The 24,301-nt window shown below is 38.5% G+C and overlaps 2 long non-coding RNA genes across 3 annotated transcripts in view; both read right to left on the bottom strand.

Annotated features, from left to right (window-relative positions):
• Positions 1 to 24,301, bottom strand: part of LOC144303738 (uncharacterized) — a 63,010-nt gene that overhangs the window by 8,002 nt on the left and 30,707 nt on the right. The gene's annotated exons all lie outside the window — the stretch shown is intronic.
• On the bottom strand, positions 5,965 to 7,228 carry LOC144303736 (uncharacterized). Of its 2 annotated transcripts, none has more exons than XR_013370706.1 (3): positions 6,959 to 7,228; positions 6,787 to 6,845; positions 5,965 to 6,090 (listed from the first exon to the last, which is right to left on the bottom strand). It is a non-coding gene; the product is annotated as an uncharacterized LOC144303736 (long non-coding RNA). The 2 variants fall into 2 exon arrangements; XR_013370707.1 differs by having other exon boundaries at positions 7,080 to 7,228.

Here is a 24,301-nt window from a genome sequence, read left to right as displayed (position 1 = left end):
AAATAAAAAATCTTTTTTAAAAAAGTGACATAGGTTATCAGGAAAAGAAATTCTATGATATTATGGAAAAGGTGGAGAAAAGTAAAGATCAAGTGGACAAGAAGGCACAAGACACCACTTAGATCAGAGGCCCCAAACTGGAGGCCCAAGAACAAAAAGCTAAATTAATTGCCATCATTGAAAAACTAGGGACTATAATTTAAAAGTATAACTTTCTATCTTGTCTTAAAAAATCTAGAGGTCTGGAACATGGGATGGCATTCCCACATGAAAATGTTATACCAAGGCTCCAAGCCCCTGAGCCCACAGCCAGTTGGTCTCAATCACTCTTGGGTGTGGGACTTCCCAGTCTTTATTTTGTGCATGGATGCAGCCTCATAATCAGTTCTGTTCATGTGCCCCTGGGGATATTAGGGTCTAGGATCAGTTATTGTTTCCATTTAGCTCACATCATTGCATTCCTGACACATGGTTTGTCTTGCTCCTTCTTGTTACCTGTTTGGGTTCTGTGGGCATTTGAATTTACCTCACTTTATAGAAATTCCTAAAGAGTAAGATTGAAAAACATAAGAATAACAGATTCTCCAACAGAAGCTGGAGCCAAGATCTGAGTGTGGTAATGAGAAAAGATAATAGCTCTTAAAGTCAGATAAACCATGTTTTCCTGATGATTTGCGGGAATTTATTTAACCCCCTTAGGCCTCAGTTTCCTCATCTATAGATGAGATAAAAAATACGACCTTGTTTGGTTCTGAGGATTGAATGAGATAATGCATGAAAACAGATGGTGGATCAAAGCAAGCCATCAATGATTTATAGATACAATTATTCTCTAACGTTTCATTTCTCAGTTGTAAAATAGTGTGGTACCACATGCCTCACAGCTCTATTGTGAACGTTAAATAAACATTTGAAAAAGCATTTCCTCTTTCCTGGCTTAAGAGCCAATCAATATACATTAGTTTCCCTTCTTCTTTTCTAAAATAAATGTAAAAGAGAATTTGATTTTAGAGTATAACATTTGTCTTGATTGTGATAGAACAGGATCTAACTATGTTGCAGAAAGCATTCAAACACCATCAGAAATAATAAAAAAAAAGTGAAAGGAAACCAAATACTTAGAATCAACTTGCATAAATAGAGGATTGAAGAACACAGCAGTGAACAGTCGGTAATAATCCAAAAAAGAGTAATCATCAATAGTATTCCTGGCTCTTATGTACCTGGAAGAATAGAGGTTATGAGAGATGCTGTACTTCCTTTTTCTGATCTTGCTACGCTAATAGAAGAAATTAGATTCTCAAAAAAAAAAAAAAAGGTTTGGGCAAAAGGAATAAGAGATGAAAAAATATGGCAAATTAAGAAAAAATGTTGGAACAAGAAGATAGAAAAATAAGACTGACAATATAAGAATATACCAGAAGATGGATTCTGGACTCTGGAGTTTGAATTTCAGCCCCATCTCTTGTTAGCTATGTGGCCTTTGGTAAGTTACTTAACTCTACTAGGTCTCAGTTTCTTCCTCTATGCCTATTTCAATCTTTAAAATGGTTATAAGGATAACCTTATAATGGCTATCTCATTAAAAAGTGTATAGTAAATGAGTTAGCTTAATATATGTAAAGTGTTCAGAACAGTGTCTGGAATATAATAAGTACCACACAAATCTAAACTCTTATTATTATATGAGGCAAGGTCAATGAAGAAAATTCTGATTCTTTTTTCTAAATATCATCTTGATTTCAGCTCAATGAGACTCCTTTTGGACTTCTGAACTACAGAACTGTGAGATGATGGATTAGTGTTGTTTTGAGTCACTGTGTGTATGTGATGATTTGTTACAACAGCCACAGAAAACCACTACATGTACTCTCCAGGGATAACCACTAGTATGTGTTTACATGCTCATTCATGCTTTTGTGTGTATGTAGTGTTTTGCGTAGCTAGATTTTTGAAGGTAGAGTTCTTTAAGGGACTACTTTGGAAACAGGAAAAGTGAGGAGAGAAGGAAAACAATGCAGGTAGAAGTTTAATTACTGGTCAAAAATGAAGCAGCCAGTGTCATAATAGTTGACATCCAAAGATGGCCTGGGTCAGCCACAGTCCGCATAGGGAAACACTGTAAATGGTACACACAGGCCAGGCCACAGGGCCCACCAAAGTAACATAAGACACATACCAGAATCAATTACCAATAAATTGGATGAGTCTCAAAAAAGGTGCAGGAAGTGTGTGTTAATCTAGTTTTGCTAACGGAGAAAAGGACCTCTGTAAAAGGATGCTAGGAGATGGCTGAAGGACAAGGGTAAAAGTTTCAAAAGAGAAAATTAAGGAAATATATCATTAAAAGGTCTTTAGGATCACAGCTAAAATGACATGTCACTAAAGAAGCCTTTCTTGACCACTCTAAACAGGTCCTTGCTCTTTTATTTTCCTCAGTGATCCTTGATTATTTCCTTCCTGGCATCTAGCACAATCAAAGTAATATTTGTTTACTTCCCTCTTATTTCATGAGAACTGGGATGATGTCTGTTTTGTTCATCATTGGATATGTAGAGGTAACACACTGTGTCTGGCGCATACTAGAAATTCAACACACATGGTGTTTGCCAGATAAATGGATGAAAGGAAATCGACACACCTGTTCATATAATATAAAGAAATAAAGAAGATCTTTAGAAAGGAGTGGACTTGAGGATGAAGCATGAGCTCAGGGAATAGATGGATTCAGACAGCAGTGGTGACACATGATAAACCCATATAGCCCCCTGCTGGCCATAGGCAGTGAAGCACTAAGGGCCAATAGCAAACTTCTGACAAAGGCTGAGGAGGCAGGAAGGAAGACAGTTTTATGGGGTCTCTGAATTCTTTGAATAAAACTTCGTGAATTGAAGGATGAAAGGAAACATACACAACCACATTTGTGTGGACGAGGTTATTGAGCCAGGGGAAATGTGTAAGTCAGAGACATGTAAAGATCTAGAAGAGCTAATTAGAAGGATAGGACACATTCTTGAAAAAGAAGATTCTAGGGGTGCATGGGTGGCTCAGTGGTTGAGCGTCTACCTTTGGCTCAGGGCATGATCCCAGGGTCCTAGGATTGAGTCCCGCATCCAGCTCCCTGTGGGGAGCCTGTTTCTCCCTCTGCCTGTATCTCTGCCTCTCTCTCTCTGTCTCTGTCTCTCATGAATAAATAAATTAAATCTTAAAAAAAAAAAAAGAAAGAGAAGATTCTAATAGGTGAAAGGAAAATAGTGAAAATGTGAGGATACTGCAGTTATAGGAAATGGCTGTCAGATACTTAAGGAAGTTTCTTGGTAATTGGAAGTATACAAATATTGTAGTTAAATAATTTTTTGGTATTGCAGTTTACATATTTAAATACAAATCTGTAAAAGGTGTACCTAGAATAACTTCAAAAGCAAGATATAAATTTAAGCAATTTTTTTCTTTTAAATCCCAGCAGGAAAATAAATAAATAAATAAATAAATAAATAAATAAATAAATAAAACAATCAATCCCAGCAGGGAGGAAAATTGATCATTGATGTGAATGTCCCCTGGGGGAGATAAAGTGTCCTTGCTAGCTGAGCTAGCATGGGATTCTCACAGAAATACTCTAAGTGAAGCAACAAAATGTTCAGGACAGAAGTTGTTCTGTAGAAGCAAGATAGAGTAAAATAAAATACCAGTTGTCGCTGTATTGTTTGCATTCTCCCCTCCCGATCTTGCTTCTAATAATGTTTTCCTCTTTTTTTCTGTACCAACTTTTCTAACTTCATATTCAGTTCTTTCTCTGATGTAGTCCATAACTATTTAAGAAGGAGTTAATATTTATGAAGCTATTACAATAGTTCTTGGCAATAGTTAAGCAGCTATATAAATATTTGATAAATAAATGCATAATCCTAAAATATTTACCCTTCAGGTACAAATTTAGCCCTACATATGCTTTTCTTCATTATACTTGAAATAACATGGCTAACTGTATGAAGTGGAGCTGCTGGTTTACAAAACAAGTGGAGAGAAGTATATCAAGAGGGTTGGTAAGCTTATCAGAGTTAACTGTCTCATTTTCTTGTAAAGATCTTCCTTATTCTATGCTCCTCCATCCCACTTCTCTCCCTCACCTCATGTGTCCAGAAAAAGTCTTAGCTAAACACAATGGAAATTTTATTCTGATATTCTTAAACACCATAGCTCTTGTTTTATTTTATTATTATTATTATTATTATTATTATTATTATTATTATTATTATTATTTGCTCTTGTTTATCTATAAAAACAACCTCTTGGGCAGCACCGATGGCCCAGCGGTTTGGCACCGCCTTGGGCCTGGGTATGATACTGGAGTCCCAGGATTGAGTCCTTCGTCGGGCTCCCTGCATGGGGCCTGCTTCTCCCTCTGCCTGTCTCTCTCTCTCTTTGTCAGTCATGAATAAATAAATAAAATCTTTTAAAAAATAAATAAATAAATAAAAATAAATAAATAAAAACAACCTCTTCCGGGCAGCCCTGGTGGCTCAGCAATTGAGCGCCTGCCTTCAGCCCAGGGTGTGATCCTGGAGTCCCGGGATCGAGTCCCACGTCAGGCTCCCTGCATGGAACCTGCTTCTCCCTCTGCCTACCTCTCTCTCTCTCTCTCTCTCTCTGTCTCTCAAGAATAAATAAATAAAATCTTAAAAAAAAAAAAAAACACCTCTTCCCTTTTCTTAGTGGTGGATCACTTCTCCCTTTCCATTCTTAAAAGAAACATGACAAATAAGTGTTTGCTATTACTGTCTCTATATTCATTCTATTGCTCTAGACAAACGGGACACAGATTGAAGAAAATGGAGGCCATACAACAATGCTTTGTCATCAGCAGATGAACCAAGACCAAATTCACGTCTCTTCATCGCCAGACCTGTGACTACATTACAATCCTGCTGGTTAGCCGTGGGAAATTTCCCCCTTCCCAGTTGGTGCTGTCTGAACTACATGTAGAACTCTGCAATGTGTGCCTCCTGCCTTGTGTTTCTTCTCTGTCCAAATGTGAGAGCAGGACTGAAGCGAGGGGAGAACCCAAAGCAGGCCTACCGTGCCTGCACCTGCTGGGCTTTCCTCCCAGCCCCCTGCTCCTCACGTTCACCTCTCCACCTCTGAAGATCCAGCACTCTTCTGTGCTAGCTCCTGCTGGCCCCTGGCCCCAGTTCTTACACAGTGTCTGGCTACAGGAGCGATGCAGGAAAGGGGCGAGTTAGGGAAGGGGAAGGAGCCACACAGGGGGCCAGGGTGGGTGGGTAATGAGGACCTGTGCCTGCGACTTGGAACGGCAGATGTTGCACCTCTGTGAACCACCATACCGACTACTGACTCCACTCTGGAGACCTAATATTCCAATATGCCTTACTTAGTGTAGGAAAGAGGATATTTCACATTTTTACAGAAAATGTTCAACTAGGGAAGAAATTGAGTTCATCAAATTAGGCAGGAGTAATTTGTCATAGAATAATTGGTAGTATAGATAAAGGGAGTTTATTTCTAAGATAATAGCAACAACGAAATACTAAGGACTGTATTTTGCTCCAAAGTGAAAGGAAATTCAGTGAAAAGAGCTTTTAGTTTACTGCTCTTATGAGAATTATTGTGGGTGGGTAAAGCAACCAGTTCATTCTTTTGCAAATTAATCACTAATTCTGCTTTCTTTTTTTTTTTTTTTAAAGAGAAGGAGAGTGGGAGCTGGATCCCAAGATGTATTCTAGCCTGAGCAGTTTTTCAGATGTTATTTAAATTCTCTGGGCCTCAGTCTTCTCATTCCTGAAATCAAGGGTTTAGTCTAGACCAAGGGTCAGGGACTTTTTTCTGTAAAGGGCCAGATGGTAATTATTTTAGGCTCTGCGGTCTACACAGTCCTTGTCACAGCTCAACTCTGTTGCTATAGCATGAACACAGAATAAGAAAAAGAATGCACGTAGCTGTGTTCCAATATAACTTTATTTACAAAAGCAGGCAGTGGGCTGGATGTGGCCCGTGGGTTTCAGTTTTCTGACCCCAGATCCAGATCTCTCATTTCCCAAGTGTTCCCTGGAGATTTCTGGGGCTTCTTCTCTGAAGGAAAAAAGGAATAGGGAGCCTGGGCAAGTGGGGTTCTGTGGCTCTCACCTCCGTTTCATCAGGGAAGCTCTTTTTCACATTTACAAATAAGATTATTTTTAAAGCATCTTCAGTTAAAAAGCAAGTAAAGAAAACATCAGCTCTCTAAAGTTCCCTTGAAAATTGCATGCTTCTTAGTAGTGTCAGCCACTCTCATGCTTTGTACTGGCTGTTCCCACCCTGCCCTCTGAAGACCTGATGGCCCCCAGATTTCTCATTCTAGTTCAGAGTCCTCCCTGAATTAGATGCCCATATTCATTTTCCTTCTGGATAACTGTCTCTGTTGGAATGTTCCACAGGAAGCCCATAATCAATACATTCAAAACATAACTCATTATTTTCACCCCAAACCAGGCTTCATTTGAGTTAATGGCTCCAAATTCCCTCTGGTGACACAAACCAGAAACCTGAGACTTCTCCTCTCCTTTTCTCCACTGGAAATCAGTAACTAGTCTGACAGATTTTATCTTGTAATTACCTCTGCTTTAGTATCTGGATCTTACTTCGGACCTGCACTAGCTCTCACCGGGGCTATCATCCAATGAGAGAAAATGAGAGGCAGAAAGAAGGTGGGGAGCCAACTGGTTTTGGCCACTCTCTTTACCTGTGACAATGGTCTGTCTAAAGTACAGATCTGAGTAAGAAACTCACCTACTTAAAATTCTTCATTTGTTTCTACCCCACGTAAGAGAAAGCACACGTTGTTCAACCTGAAATTAATACAAAGTCATCTGTAACTGACCACCACTGATGAGGTGGAACCACATGAAACCACCATTTCTGTAGGTTAAAATGGTTGACATAGCAATGTGTTATGGTTCACCTCAAACTCTGACCTACTGTCATTTCCTCACTCACACTTCACACGTAAGTGTGAATTCCTTTGCTGGAATGCACATGCCCATCTTCCTCACTGGCCTGATCAATTCATACACAAATCTCACATCCTAGTCCTGGTGACCATTTCCTCCAGATCTTCCAATTCCTCCAAATTGCCAACAGGTAAGAGGTTGCCTCTCTGTGTTCCCATAGCAACCTGTGCAAAGGCCTGAGAAAGCACTTAGGCATTGGGTTGAAAGGATCTGTTTGTGTTCCAGTGTTCCCCAGGAGACCTTCAGATCTTTGAGAGCATCTTTGTCTCCCCCTCTGCCTGGCATGGCACATTCCATTTGTTGAACTGAATGGAATGGAACAAAGGTAGCAAGTTTTTAGCAAAAATTGATCACTAATAAACTGATTTTGGATTTCAGAATTGTTTGAGTTTCAGAAGTCTCTGGGGATTTGAGCCTACCTAGTGTTTTCATATGCTAAAAAATGTGTTCGAGGCATGAAGCATTAATTAAATGAACAGGTAGCTTTGAGAACTGAATGATAGAATAAGCCAAAGGTCAGGACTTTTAGCCACAATATTTATATCAGAGTAAATGATTTGAGTAAAGGACTTCTGGAGTTCTATTGTGGGGAAAAAAGCATTTTTATAGTATGAATAATGCAAACTTTCATTTCCCAGGTCCCTGAATGTGCAAATTGCTTTTTTCTGAATCTCCTCTCTATATGCCAGTTTGCATTGATGAAGATGAGATATTTCAGCCCCTCTCTCCTAAAAAAACAAAACACAACAAACAAACAAAAACATACCAAGAAGACTGTGGGCAGATAGTAATATTAGTTTAGATAAAAAATAACTCACAATTGCAATTATAGCAACTCAGCTGTGGAACTCTATGCAGTGTGGGAACAGACATATATATGGGGCTGTTGGCAGAAGTAAACAAACTTATTCATGTCAGGATAGAATGTTCCCAAATAAAGCTCTCCTGCCTGGTGGAGAAGTAGGCAACAAACCAGCCAGCAGACACATCTGCTAATTGGTCACATAATTATGTGGAACTCCTAGAGGAGAGCCCTAGAAAAAGGCGATAATTCATCAGCATGTTCATTGTTAGGGCCGGGGCCTGCCATACTGTGGCTAGAAACAAGTGACAGCTCCACAAATTTGAAGAACTGCAGTGAAACAACAAAAAATAGCAGGCTTAAGCAAGGGGCAAATATTGAACACCTCTCCAAATACTGTGTCTGATAGGGGGCTCTCACAGATAAGACTTCACTGTGGCATCCTTCTCTTTTCTTGAAATGCCAATCCCAAGCATTAAGCCATCTTGCTCCTGTGTCAAGATCTGTGTCCGTAAGCATAGCACCAGGTGCAGCGAATAGTAAAGGTTTTTGCATACTTAAAATTCTTTTGCATAGGACGATAGGGAAATGAAGACCGGGAAGGGAGAAAGAGGCCTGGGTGCAGAAGCTCCAGGAGAACATTCAGGTTGCAACACATCCTGTGCTCAAGGAGGGCTTCATGCTCTGGATATGGAAGCTACATGTGTGGGGGATGTATACAGGACTTGAAGGCTCTTATGATCAGTGTAAAATCTAAATATAGTGCATGCTCTTTTTCTCCGCTTCTTCCTCTTCTTGCCTTCTTGTTTCAGAGTTGTGTGGCTCAGTGGAGGAAGCAAGTTGACCTTTCTAAACTCTGTTGTAAAGAGTCTGAATTTACTACCACATCTGGTTCCATATTCATGAGGAATTCATATATATCCCCATTTTTCCTTTGTCTTCATGTGAAGTTTCCTAAAGAGTGTCTGGTTTACCTCATATCTCCTTTTATGATTCTCATTCACCATTCTGGCAATGATCTCTAATAGCTTCTTCTAGACCTGAACCATAACCTTTTTTCTAGTTGTTTTTCATATGTTCTGTGCCTTTTCTAATAATAGTGATAGTGAGATGATGGAGTATGATAGTGTTGATGACATGTGTTTAGCCACTGTTTACTGAACATCTATTATATACTCCACAGTACTTTGAGAAATTTACATATGTCATTTACTCTCATTTACATATTATCTGATTTTTATTGTCTGTATAAGTCATTGTGTTAGGTATTATCATCTCCATCTTTTAAATGAATAAATGGTTGGTGAAAGTGAGCTTTGGTCACTTCCAGTTGTCATATAGTCAGTAACTAGCAAAGCTGCATTTGATTTCTGTTCTGTTTGACCTCAAAGATAAGCTCCATGTACTTTTGTTGTAAGTGGTTGTTTGTAGTTCTCCACTGTCCTTTTTTAGTTCCTCTTACTCCTGAGTTGGCTTTTCTTTCAAAGTATCCTACGTATTTCATTTAGTACCTTTTATGGCTATTTCCAAATTTGCCTTTCTATTCTAACTCTCATTTATGGCATGCCACTACCCTAGCATTCTTAGAGAATGTTCTCAATATTTTTTCAGAGCTTTATAGAAAGACATAGCATCTGATCATTTTTCTCAAACTTTCACTAATTGAGATGTTTTCCATTTTTCTGAAAGCCTATGTAATTTGTCCTGTTCCCTGAGTATATAATCTTTATGCCAAATTTCAATCTTTTCTATAATAATGTATTAGGGAAATGTAAATATTGTGTCTTTGAATTGTCCTTTTTTAAAAGATTTTATGTATTTATTTTAGAGAGAGAGAGGGAGTGAGCACAGGGAGAGAAGTAGAGCGAGAGAGAGAGAGAGAGAGAGAGAGAGGATTCCAGCAAACTCTGCCCTGAGTGCAGAGCCCAATGTGGGACTCAATCCATGACACTGAGATATGACCTGAGCTGAAACCAAGAGTCAGACAGATGCTTAACTGACTGAGCCATCCAGGTGCCCCATGTCTTTGAATTTTCTTGAACTGACTTCCCCTATATCTTCTGAAGAAATTCATTTGATACTTCTGACTGCTTTGTTAAGGAAGTTTTCAAAATGTTGCTGCGTGTATATCAAGAGAAATAAAGAGCTACTATTCCTCCTCTGGCATCTAAAACATAATTTTCAATAAAATTCTGAAAAGTAGTCATTCTGGAGAGAGGAAATTCCTCTATCCTCACCTTTAGCATACCCAAAATCAGGCCTGGTGTACCTGTTCATAAAGATTTAATTAAGGCAAGTCCTGATCTGATAGAAATAAGAAAAAAAGAAAGACTTCCTTCTTCTACTGGAGATGGGCTATGAGAGAAGGAGGTAGATGCAGATGGTGACAGGGGAGGAAACACGCAGAGGAATCCTAGTTGCCTGAGCACGCTGGAAAAAGTGTACAAGGAGCTAAGGGAAGCCAGACTTGTAACCACTTCCAGTAAGATTCAGAGAGATGGTGGAAAGGCACCAGCAGGAGTGAGTTTAAGAGGTTATACCTTTTATCTGAAATAGTCAAACTCATAGAAGCACAAGGTAGAATGATTGTTTTCAGTGCTTAGGGAGAGGGGGAATGGGGAGTTGCTGTCCAAGAGATACAAAGTTACAGTTACACAAGATGAATAAGTTCCAGAGATCTGTTGTATAGCATGTATTTATAGTTAGCAATGTTGTATTATACTCTTAAAAATTTGCTAAGAGGGTAAGTCTTATATTATCTGTTCTTAACACAATAAGAAAAAGAGGTAACCCCTCAGTTTACACAGAGCATTCATGGGGAACGAACATGCCCAGGTGCTGACTGAGAGGAACACAGTGTTTCTTAGGGCATCTTTGGTCTGTAGAGCCTGGTATTGGAAAGAGGAGGCCTCTGAGAGTGGGGAGATCAATGACCAAAGACCATGTGGTCATTGGTAGTGGAAGTATTTATCCAACAAGTCAAATAGGATTCATTTCATCTCATTAGTCACCAGTACAAGGAGCAGTTGACTAGCCACTCTGTGACAGAGCTTGGCAAGATCTAGAGGACTCTGCATGAATTCATGCCTTCTCCACCAGTCCTGTAACCAAGAGGTCACATGAGCCAGAGTTCTCAGGTATATATGAGGCCATCCTGAAAAGGATCAAGGAAAAGAAAAGATGTTTGAGAGACTAAGCAATTCTAATGATGAAACCACCTCAATCTCATTATAGAAAAAAAAAAATGTAGGCACGAAAAGAAGGAAACAATACTCACAATCCTATTTATAGATGATAGCTTTTAACATCTTGCAGCAGATCCTTTAGGATGTAACTCACTAATCCATACCTCCCGATCTTTCTCTGTCCTTACTCTCTCTCTCTTTCTTTCTCATGGTTCTGCCATTTATTACTCCTATGACCTTGAGAATAATCATCATTTGTAAAGTGAAGGTAATAGTAATATTAATATCTACTTCATAGAATTGCTTTAGGATTAAATATGAAGTTGTATATGAATGTCAGTGCATAGTAAATATTCAACACATTTTAGATGTTTAGTTGGTTTTTTTAAAAATGGGCATAAGATATATTTTTAAAGTAAGAATATATACTGGATATCTTTTTATATCAATACATAATTTTTCTATAACATCACTCTAAAGAGTTGAACAGTACTCAAGGATATGACCAGGCCAGAGTTGATTTAATCAATCCTCTATTGTTGGACATTTAGATTATTTCTGATTTCTCATTACTACAAATAGTTCTCATGCAAATATTCTTAGAGATACATATCTGGGACAAATAAATTCTTAATTGTTTCTTTAGATTAAATTTCCGAAAGTGCAATTTCTTGGTTAAAGGAAAAGTTTTAAAACTTTGAATACATATTTCCAGATAGCTTTCCAGTAAGGCTGAACTCAAAATTAAGGTGCCTTTTAACAAATCAGCAAGAATATGTCCAACCACATATCCTTCTTCATCTTGACAATGTAACTACAATTCACAGCAAGATAAAATTCGCTGCGAATTAAAGTAACTCCACCTGGAACAACAGATCTTACATTTACATTTTCAGGTAGAGTGTAATCTGAGAGAAGAGGGAGGGAGATTCTCAGTTTACCCCCATAGTCTTTGTGGCTGATGGCCAAATGTCAGACGCAACTATCACACCTGTCTTTTTTTTTGAAAATCATTTTGTAAAGCCTCTTGTTTGAAAGATAACTGCATTTTAATTGACTAGCATTCTACATCATTATGTTACTTTACTATCTGAAAATGAAAAAGAAAAAAAAAAAACTATTACTCTAAAAACCCCTCCGGTCTTGAGTTTAGTTTTCACCCCCGCATGGATCATCATGGCTATGACTTCCTTAGGGATTACTCACAGGAGCAAGAGCAGTCGGCTTCATGCATGGGAAGACTGAAAGCCACTAATCTACAGAACTTAATTTAGAAACAACCTGCAAAAGATAGTTAGCGACTAATGAAGGTTAACTGAACCCTCCCTGGGGATGGTTCTCCTGGCTTAGATATAACTGTGCAAAGCCTTTCTTTCGCATCTGTTACACCCAGGAGGCCAGAGAAGGAAAGACGACCAACAAGAGACAAATAGAGTCAGCTCTTCTGCCTCATTCCTGCTGCCCTACTTAGGAAAGGAGTTCAGTTCAGCCTCAGAAACTAACACACACACTTTCTCAGCTGTACATGGTCATTCTTTCTAGATGAGAGCCCCATGGTACAGTAATTACCAGATTCAATTGCTTTAGTTGTCTTATGACAAACCCTAATGTGGGAACGCACTAAGCTATAAAATGACGATGATATCTTGCTCATTGGATTCAGATGTTTTAAAGAAATTGCTATATTAGATTTCTTTTGCAGTAGGATTGGCTTGATATTATTGACATTCTTAAAATAATTAATTACTTCAATAAGTTCTTTTTATCTCCATTTTTTGGAGAAATAATTGGCATACATCATTGTATAAGTTTAAAGTATACAGCATGATAGTTTGATTTACAGATATTGGGAAATGATTACCACTGTAGACTCAGCTAACATCCATCTTTTATATAGATACAATAAAAAAGAAAAAAAGGAAAAACAATTCTTTTTGCGATGAGAACTCATAAGATTTACTGTCTCAACAACTCTCCTATATGTCATGCAGCTACAGTCATCATGCGGTACATTCCATCTGTAGCACTTACCCCTCTTACAACCCCCTCTTACACCCAGAAGTTTGTACCTTTAGACTACCTTCTGCACTCCCTACTTCCCACCTCTGGCAATCAACCACAGGTCTAATTTCTCTTTCTACCAGTTTTTTTTTTTTAATTATTCTATATGTAAGTGAGATCACGTAGTATTTGTTTTTTCTCTGATTTATTTCCCTTAAGTGTAATACCTTCAAGTTTGTTGCAAGTGGTGGGATTTCCTTGGTTTTTTTTTTATAGCTGAGTAATATTCCATTGCATAAATAAATCCCAACTTCTTTATCCATTCACCCATTGATGGACAATTAGGTTGTTTCCATGTCTTGGGTATCGTAAATAGTGCTGCTATGAACACGGGTTTGCAGATAGCTTTTCAAGTTAGTGTTTTCATTTTCTTTGGATATATTCCCAGAAGTGGAATTGCTGGATCATATGATAGTTCTATTTTTAATTTTTTGAGGCAACTTCATACTGTTTTCTATAGTTGCTATACCAATTTACAGTCCTACCAACAGGGGTTTCCTTTCCTCCACATCCATGCCAGGGTTTGTTATTTCTTATGTTTTTTGATGATAGCTTTTTTAAGTGTGAGGTGATATCTCTTTATGGTTTTAATTTGCATTTCCCTAATGATTGGTGATGTTGAGCATCTTTTCATATACTTGTTGGCCTATTGTATATCTTCTTATATATAGGAGACCTGAAATGTCTATTCAGGTCCTTTGCCCCCTTTTATTTTTTATTATTTTATTATTTGTTTATTCATTTATTTAGGAAGAGAGAGAGTGGGGAAGGGGCAGAGGAAGAGAGAGAGAGAGTGAGAGAGAGAGAATCTTAAACAGGCTCCATGCCAGCATGAAGCCCGATGCAGGGCTTAATCTCACGACCCTAAATCATGACCTGGAATCAAGAGTCACAGTCCCAGGTGCCCCAGTCCATTTTTAAATTGAGTTACTTTTTTTTGCTATTGAGTTGTATGAGTTCTCTCTATGTTTTGAATATTAACCCCTTATCAGATATATAGCTTGCAAATATTTTTTCACACTCTGTAAGTTGTCTTCTCATTTTGTTAATGGCTTCTTTTGCTATGTAGGAGCTTTTTAACTTGATGTAGCCCCAGGTGTTTAATTTTGTTGCTTGTGCTTTAGGTGTTGTATCAAAAAATCATTATAAGACCCATGTCAAGGAGCTTTATTTCTATGTTTTTCTCTAGGAATTTCATGGTTTGAGGTCTTACATTTAAGTCTTTAATCCATTTTCAGTTAGTTCTTGTGATTGGTAAAAGATATGGGTCCAGTTTCATTCATTTACATGGAAATATGCAATTATCTCTGAACCATTTATTGAAAAGACTTTTCTCCATCAAGTATTCTTGGCTTCCTCATCAAATGTTAGTTGACCATATATGCTTGAGTTTCCTTCTGGCTCTCAGTTCTGTTCCGGTGGCTTATTTGTCTGTTTTTATGCCAGTACCATACTATTTTGATGACTGTGGTTTTATAGTATAGCTTGAAATCAGAAGATGATGCCTTGTGCCGCTATTTTTTTTTTTTTAAAGATTTCATTTATCTGAGAAAGAGAGAGAAAGAGCATGAGTGGTGGGGAGGGGCAGAGGGAGAAGCAAACTCCCCACTGAACAGGCAACATGATGCGAGGCTCAATTCCGGGACCTTGGGATCAGGACCTGAACTGAAGGCAGGAGATGCCCCGACTTTGGGTCTTCTTTCTCAGGGTTGCTTTGTATTCAGGATCTTTTGTGGTTCCATGTACATTTTAGGATTGTTTGTCTACTTCTGTAAAAAATGCCATTGAAATTCTAATAGAAATTACACTGAATATATAGATGGCTTTGGTAGTATTGATGTTTTAACAATATTGATTTTTTAATCCACTTATTTGTGACCTCAGTTTATTTCATCAATGTCTCATAGTTTTCAGGGTAGAGATCTTTCACTTCTTTAGTTAAATTTATTCCTAAGTATTTTATTGTTTTTGATGGTACTGTAAATGGGATTAACTTCTTTATTTCTTTTTCAGAAAATCTATTGTTAGAGTATAGAAACACTCCTGATTTTTCTATGTTAATTTTGTATCCTGAAGCTTCACTGAATTTATTAGCTAGATCTAACAGTTTTCTGGTGGAGTCTCTAAGATTTTCTCTATATAAAATCATGTCATCTGCAAATAGAGACAATTTTAATCTTCATTTCAAATTCTGATGCCTTTCATTTCTCTATCTTACCTGATTGCTCTAGCTAGAACTTATAGTACTATGTCAAATAGGAGTGGTGAGAGTGGGCACCCTTGTCTTGTTCCTGACCTTAGAGGAAACACTTTCAATTTTTCACCATCAAGTATGATGTTAACCATGGGCTTATCATATATGGCCTTTATTATGTGGAGATATGTTTTTTCCATGCCTCATTTGTTAAGAAATTTTTTTCATGAATGGATGTTGAATTTTGTCAAATGCTTTTTCTGTGTGTATTGAGATGATCATATGATTCTTTTCTTTCATTTTACTAATGTGATGTATTAGAATAATTTATTTGCATATGTTGAACTATGCTTGCTTGCAGGGATAAATCTCACTTGATCATGTATAATCCTTTTAATGTGCTGTTAAATTCAGTTTGTCAGTATTGTATTGAGAACTATGTTCATTGAGGATATTGTCCTATAGTTTTGTTATCTAGTGTATTTTTCTGATTTTGATATCTGGATAATGCTCGCTTTGTACAATGAATTTAGGAGTGCTCCCTCCTCTTTGATTAATTGTAAGCTTTTGAGAAGAACTGGGGTTAATTGTCCTTTCTTTATTTATTTTTGCATATTTTTTATTGGAGTTCGATTTGCCAACATATAGCATAATACCCAGTGCTCATCCCATCAAGTGCCCCCCTCAGTGCCCATCACCCAGTCACCCCATACCCCCACCCATCTCCCTTTCCACTACCCCTTGTTTGTTTCCCAGAGTTAGGAGTCTCTCATGTTTTGTCACCCTCACTGATATTTTCACTCATTTTCTCCCCTTTCCCTTCATTCCCTTTCACTCATTTTTACATTCCCCAAATGAAGGAGACCATATAATGTTTGTCCTTCTCCGATTGACTTACATCACTCAACATCATACCCTCCAGGTCAATCCACATCAAAGCAAAAGGTGGGTATTTGTTGTTTCTAATGGCTGAGTAATATTCCATTGTATACATAGACCACATCTTCTTTATCCATTCATCTTTTGATGGACACCGAGGCTCCTTCCACAGTTTGGCTATTGTGGACATTGCTGCTAGAAACATTGGGGTGCAGGTGTTCCAGTGTTTCACTGCATCTGTATCTTTGGGGTAAATCCCCAGCAGTGCAATTTCTGGGTCAGAGGGCAGATCTATTTTTAACTCTTTGAGGAACCTCCACACAGTTTTCCAGAGTGGCTGCACCAGTTCACATTCCCACCAACAGTGCAAGAGGGTTCTCCTTTCTCCACATCCTCTCTAACATTTGTGGTTTCCTGCCTTGTTAATTTTCCCCCATTCTCACCGGTGTGAGGTGGTATCTCATTGTGGTTTTGATTTGTATTTCCTTGATGGCCAGTGATGCAGAGCATTTTCTCATGTGCTTGTTGGCCACGTGTATGCCTTCTTTGGTGAAATTTCTGTTCATGTTTTTTGCCCATTTCATGATTGGATTGTTCGTTTCTTTGCTGTTGAGTTTAATAAGTTCTTTATGGATCTTGGAAACTAGCCCTTTATCTGATAGGTCATTTGCAAATATCTTCTCCCATTCTGTAGGTTGTCTTTTAGTTTTGTTGACTGTATCCTTTGCTGTGCAGAAGCTTTTTATCTTGATGCAGTCCCAATAATTCATTTTTGCTTTTGTTTCTCTTGACTTCATGGATGTATCTTGCAAGAAGTTGCTGTGGCCAAGTTCAAAAAGGGTGTTGCCTGTGTTCTCCTCTAGGATTTTGATGGAATCTTGTTTCACATTTAGATCTTTCATCCATTTTGAGTTTATCTTTGTGTATCGTGCAAGAGAGTGGTCTAGTTTCATTCTTCTGCATGTGGATGTCCAATTTTCCCAGCACCATTTATTGAAGAGACTGTCTTTTGTCCAGTGGATAGTCTTTCCTCCTTTGTCGAATATTAGTTGACCATAAAGTTGAGGGTCCACTTCTGGGTTCTCTATTCTGTTCCATTGATCTATGTGTCTGTTTTTGTGCTAGTACCACACTGTCTTGATGACCACAGCTTTGTAGTACAACCTGAAATCTGGCATTGTGATGCCCCCAGCTGTGGTTTTCTTTTTCAATATTCCCCTGGCTATTCGGGGTCTTTTCAGATTCCACACAAATCTTAAGATTATTTGTTCCAACTCTCTGAAGAAAGTCCATGGTATTTTCATAAGGATTACATTGAATGTGTAAATTGTTATGGGTAGCATAGATATTTTCACAATATTAATTCTTCCAATCCATGAGCATGGAATATTTTTCCATCTCTTTGTGTCTTCCTCAATTTCTTTCAGAAGTGTTCTATAGCTTTTAGGGTATAGATCCTTTACCTCTTTGGTTAGGTTTATTCCTAGATATCTTATACTTTTGGGTGCAATTGTAAATGGGACTAATTCCTTAATTTCTTTTTCTTCAGTCTCATTGTTAGTGTATAGAAATTCCACTGATTTCTGGGCATTAATTTTGTATCCTGCCATGCTGCCGAATTGCTGTATGAGTTCTAGCAATCTTGGGGTGGAGTCTTTAGGGTTTTCTATGTAGAGTATCATGTCATCGGTGAAGAGGGAGAGTTTGACTTCTTCTTTGCCAATTTGAATGCCTTTTATTTCTTTTTGTTGCCTGATTGCTGAGGCTAGGACTTCTAGTATTATGTTGAATAGCAGTGGCGAGAGTGTACATCCCTATCCCATTCCTGATCTTAGGGGAAAGCTCCCAGTGTGAAACCCTGCATCTTTTGATGGGATCATTTAGTCCATTCATGTTCAGAGTTACTATTGAAAGATATGAATTTGTGTTATCATAATACCTATTCAGTGTCTGTTTTTCTGGACTATTTCTTTGGACTTCCTCTTTCTTTTACAGAGTCTCCCTTAATATTTCTTGCAGAGCTGGTTTGGTGGTCTCATATTCTTTCAGGTTCTGCCTATCTTGGAAGCTATTTATCTCTCCTTCTATTCTGAATGAGAGCCTTGCTGGATAAAGTATTCTTGGCTGCAGGTTCTTCTCATGTAGGACCCTGAATATATCCTGCCAGCCCTTTCTGGCCTGCCAGGTCTCTGTGGAGAGGTCTGCTGTTAATCTAATACTTCTCACCATATAATTTTTTTTTTCTCACCATATAATTTAGGCATGTCTTGTCTCTTGCTGATTTAAGGATTTTCTCTTTATCTTTGGAATTTCCAAGTTTTACTATTAAATGTCGAGGTGTTGAATAGTTTTTATTGATTTTTTGGGGGGACCTCTCTATCTCCTGGATCTGAATGCCTGTTTCCCTTCCCAAATTAGGGAAGTTCTCAGCTGTGATTTGTTCAAACGTGCTTTCTGGTCCTCTGTCCCTCTCAGCACCCTCTGGATCCCCAATTATACATAGATCTTTCCTTCTGAGGCTGTCATTTATTTCCCTTAACCTTTCTTCATGGTCTTTAATTGTTTTTTTCTTTTTTCCTCAGCTTCCTTCCTTGCCATCAACTTGTCTTCTATGTCACTCACTCTTTCCTCTACCTCATTAATCCTCATTGTTCGGACCTCCAGTTTGGATTGCATCTCATTTAATTGATTTTTAATTTCGGCCTGATTAGATCTAAATTGTGCAGTCATGAAGTCTCTTGAATCCTTTATGCTTTTTTCCAGAGCCACCAGTAGCTTTATAACTGTGCTTCTGAATTGGCTTTCTGACATTGAATTGTAATCCAAATTCTGTAACTCTGTGGCAGAGAGTACTGTTTCTGATTATTTCTTTTGTGGTGAGTTCTTCTTTCTAGTCATTTTGCTCAGTGCAGAGTGGCTGTATGAGCAGGCTCCATCAAGAATATCAACCACAACCTAAGTAAATTTCACCCTAGATTATTCTGCTGAGGTTAGAGACCAGAGATTGAAAACAAAGGTCAGAACAAAATAAAACAAAAGGACCACTAAAGTGAAAAACAAATTTTAAAACAAAGTAGTAAAAAATAAAAGGCCAGGAATCCTAAAGAAAAAAAGAGAACAAAAAGAAAAAGGAAAAAGAAAAAAAAAAAAGAATGAAAAAGGGGACTGGGAGATGGTGGTGGTGGTGAAGAAGTTGTAGTGGAGGGAGAATATAGTCTACCTGAGGGGTTCTAGAGGTTGATCCTGTTGTTTCTGAGTATATTAAGTCCTGTATATTAGAAATGCTCAGTCCCAAATTTATATAAACCAGAAATACTTGTAGAGGGCCCCAACATTGACCACCAAAACATAAATGAGATAAAAGAGGGGGGGCAGAATGGGAATGAAGAATCTCATAGAATGAACCAGCACGGTATACCACTTGTTCTATGCATACTGGTCATGTTTTAGAAGGTATTAATTTCTGCCATTGTAGAACAAAATGAGGCAGAGAAAACAAAAAACACAAAACAAAACAAAAAAAACCATATCTTGTATATCTCCAAATTAAGTTGAGTATGTTGAAGGAATCTAAAAGTGGAAAATATATCTGGGACCTGTAATTGTAGAAATATGAAAGTCAAAAAGGAAGAATCTTAAAAATGAAGGTGGTAAAATATTGTAGTTAAGGTGGGAAAAGAGAAAAAAACCTGGACATTTACAGTCTGATATAAAAATGAGTTGTACTGGAAAAAGGAAGAAAAAAAAAAAAAGGAGGGGTATCCTCTGGTTCTATATACTCTAAATCCCTCGACTTCCCCTAGAGCTTTCCAGCACTGCTCGGTCAAGAACTTGCTCTTCCCCCATCTTTCCAGCTGGTCTTCTGAGGGAGGGGCCTCCTGTGCTGATTCTCAGGTGTGTGCACCCGGGGGAGCTGCCCCGCCCCCTGCCAGGTGCACGGCTCAGTGGGAACTGTTTACCGTGAGGCCCTGTTCCCTGGCACCCCGCTCCATCCAGGCAGAGGGTGACACCAGGAGGAACAACCCCACTGGCAGCGGCCAGCTCTCCAGCCCTGGAGTCAGCTCCCCCAGTAACTACCGCAGTCTCCCAGTCTGGACTGCCCTAGATGCTCTGGGGGCGGAGGGTGCTGATCTGCACAGCTCTGGGCGCCCAGCGGCAGGAGAGTCCTCGCTGTCCTGTACCCTCCCCACCTCCACCTGTCCCGGGGGAGCTCAGGATCCCGGCTGTGTCCCTGGGAGCCCTGGGGCCCGGGGCCTGCGCTGCTGGAATCGCGCTCCCGGCCCGCGGCTCCCGAAGGCAGCAGGGCGCAGCCCCCTCCGCCCGGAGCCCCCGCCTGACCCCCGGCTTCTCCCCGAGGCCCCGCCGGGCGCTCCAGCCCTTTCCCGAGCTCGGCCGCGGGGTGTGGGGCGCTCTCCCCGGGGCACCTCCTCTGTTAGTGACCCCGGGAGCCGGAGGCCCCACCGCCCCTCCTGCGATCCTGCCCGAGTTCCCTGCTCAGCCCCTTTCCCTCCGGGAAGAATCCGGTGCAGATTTTTAAAGCTCCCGCCTCTCCGGGGCTGGGCTCTCCGGTCTGGAGGCTCTCCCCGCCGCCCCCCGCCCCCCGCCTTAGCCCGGCTCCCCGCGGGGCCCCTCCCCCACTGGATTCTTTTTTATTTTTTTCCGCCTTCCTACCTTGTTAGAAGTGCAAACTCTTCTCCCTGTAGCGTTCCAGCTGTTCTCTCTTTAAATCTCAGGTCAAATTCGTAGGTTTTCAGGATGATTTGAAAGTTATCTAGGTAAGTTGGTGGGGACAGGTGAATTGAGGACCCTAATCCTCCACTACTGGCCCCCCCACCCCAACTCCTAATTCTTCTTTAAATATTTACTAAAATTCACCAAGAAGCTCTCTGGTCCTGGGCTTTTCTTCATTTGGAGATATTCGATTACTGATTCGATCTCCCAACTAGCAATTGGACTATTCAGATTTTCTATTTTTTTCTTATTAAGTCTTGTTAAGTTGTATATTTCTAAGAATTTTTCAAACTTTTTTTAATTTTTGTTTGCTCGCATGTAGTTGTTCACTATAGCCTCTTATGGTCCTTTGAATTTCTTTGTCATCAGATGTAATATTTCCTTTTTCATTTGTTTTGTTGATTTGGATTCTTTCTCTTTTTCCCTTGGTTAGTCTATCTAAGGGTCATCAATTTTATTTATATTTTAAAAGAAACAACTTAGTTTGATTAATCTTTTCTATTGTATTTCCTTTCGGTACTTTATTTCTGATTTAATTTTTATTATTTTCTCCTGCTAACTTCAAGCTTAGTTTGTTTTCATTTTTCTAATTTCTTAAGGTATAGAGTTACATTGTTTATTTGGGATCCTTCTTGCTTCTAATGTAGGTGTTTATTGCTATGAACTTCCCACCTAGAACTGCTTTTGTTACATCCCACAATTCTGGTATGTTTTGTTTCCATTTTCACTTATCTCAAGAAACGTTTTTATTTCCCCTGGAATTTCTTTGCTCCATTGGTTGTTCAGAAGACTACTGTTTAATTTCCATGTGTTCACAAATTTTCCAGTTTTCTTCTTGCTGTTATTTCTACTTTTATGCCATTGTGGTCAGAGAAGATACTTGGTATGATTTCAGCCTTCTTGAATTTACTGACTTGTTTTATGGCTTAACATATGATCTATCCTAGAAAAGATTTCATGTGCATTTGAGAAGAATGTGTATTCTGCTGTTATTGGATAAAATATCCTATATAGGTCTGTTGGATTCATTTGGTCCACAGTGCTGCTTAAATTCACTGTTTCATTATTGTTTCTCTGGATGATCTACCCACTGTTAAAAGTTAAGTAGTAAAATCCTCCACAATTGCTGTATTGCTATTTATCTCCTTTTACTTTCATTCATTATTGCTTTACATATGTAGGTACTCCAATATTGGGTGCATATATGTTTATAATTATTATATCCTCTGATCCTTTATTCATTACATAATGATTTTCTTTGTCTCCTTTTACCATTTTCAGTTTAAAGTCTACTTTGTCTGAAATAAGTATAGCTTTTTAGGGGTTGCCATTTGTTCAAAATGTCTTTCCATCCCTTCTCTCTCAGTCTATATGTGTCTTTCAGGCTAAAATGAGTATCTTATAAACAGCATATTGTATCTTTATTTTTTTTAAATCCATTCAGCCATTCTATGTCTTTTAGACACTTTCTATTAGAGACTTTGATCCTTTTATGTTTAAAGTAATTATTGATAGGTAAGGACTTACTATTGCCATTTTGTTAATTGTTTTTTGGTTGTTTTGTAGATTCATTGTTCCTTGTTTCTTATCCTGCGGTCTTTTCTTGTGTATTTTGATGTTTTTTGGTATAAGTCTGCTTTGACTTCTTTATTGTGTTCTTTTGTATAATTACTATAGAATTTTCCTTTGTGGTCACTATGAGTCTTAAATAAAATATCTTATTTTTTACTACTTCCCCTTACATTTTAGATTATTATTGTCATAAATTCACATTTTTTATATTGTGATACTAATAGCAGATTATTATAGTTGTGGTTATTTATACTACATTCATTTTTTAACTTTTAAACTAGAGTAATAAGTGAATTATGCACCACTGTTGCCATATTGCTGAATTCTACAATGACTATATTTTTACCATTACCACTAATATTTACACTACTCTTTATGCTTTTTTGGTGTTAATTAGCATTCTTTTACTTCCCCTCAAAGAGCTTCCTTTAGTATTTTCTGCAAAGCAGCTCTGTGATAATGAACTCCCTCACCTTATATTTGGACAAATTTTTATCCCTCCTTCATTTTTGAAGGACAACTTTCCCAAGTACAGACTTCTTGGTTGACAATTAATTTCTTTCAATATTTTAAATATGTCATCCCCTTCTTTCCTGCCCTGAAAAGTTTCTGTTGAGAAATTTGTGGCTATGGGGATTCCATTGTATGTAACTTCTCTCTCTTCTCTTTCTGCTCTTAAAAATTTTTATCTTTAACTTTTGACAATTTAATTATAATAAGTATAGTGAATCTGGATGTTCATTTTTCTCCCCAAGTTCAGGAAGGTTTCCTTTTAAGTTCTCCTTCTGAAATTCTCATAGTGCAAATATTCTTTCTTTTCATTTTGTCCCATAGGCTTTCTTTACTTTTTAAAAAGTTCTTTTTCTTTTTGCTCCTCTGGGTAATTTCCCATGTCCTATATTCCAGGTCACTGATTGTACTTTTGACATTCTCTATTAAAATCTTTAGTTCAATTGTTGAATTATTCAACCCCAGGATTTCCATGGAAAATTTTATTTGTTTGTTTGTTTTTTGGTGGTTGCTCTTTCCTTGTAAAACTTCTCATTATGTTCATACATTGTTTTCCTAATTTTGCATAGTCATTTGTGTTTTCTTGTAGTTCACTAAAATTCCTTGAAAGGATTGTTCTGAATTCTGTGACTGGGGTGGTTTGTAGATCTCCATTTCTTTAAAGTGAGTTATTAGAACTTTGTAAGTTCCCTTCGTGGTGTCATATGTACCTGATTTTTTTGAATCCTTGATTCTTTATGTTGGTATCACTGTATTTGGGTAACTAGGCACTTCTTCCAGAGAAAGTTCTTCCTTAGTCAACACAGTTTGGGTTTCTGGGGGTATGTGCTGATAATGCCTTTGGGAGCTACTATTATGGTCTATTTTGGGGTGAGGCAACTATCTGAGCTCTGAGGATGGAGATGGGGATATCTGCCACTGACTGAGAATAGTTGGATAGGACTACTGGCTTGATTCCCTCCCCATGTGAGTCTGTAGGATAGACTCAGCAGCTGTCTGGATTCTCTGTTCAGGCTCAGATGGTTGAGACTGAGTACTATATTCAGTTATAGATGGGGCTATAAATTAGCTTTCTTGCCCTGAGAGAGCAGCTAGTGTTCAGGATCTGTGCAACTCATTGTTTGGGGACTTAAATCTGGCCAGAGTGTGCACTGAATTCCTTGGTCAGATGAGGTCACTAGTTTTGCTCTGCAGATGGAGAAGCCATGGGCTGTGCTCTGGTGTTTAATTGCCACCATGCATAGGACTGTTGAATGGGCTATACAGCTTCCTGTGTGCTATAATTAGAGACCTTGATTGGACAGGCTGAAGGCTGTATTCAATGATGAATGGGGATATGAATTAGATTTTCTGTTCAGGC

The sequence above is a fragment of the Canis aureus genome, chromosome 33 (assembly GCF_053574225.1).
Source record: "Canis aureus isolate CA01 chromosome 33, VMU_Caureus_v.1.0, whole genome shotgun sequence".
In the NCBI taxonomy this organism is placed as follows: domain Eukaryota; kingdom Metazoa; phylum Chordata; class Mammalia; order Carnivora; family Canidae; genus Canis; species Canis aureus.
The sequence above is the reverse complement of the archived record's forward strand: the minus strand, read 5'-3'. Positions and strand labels throughout refer to the sequence as shown.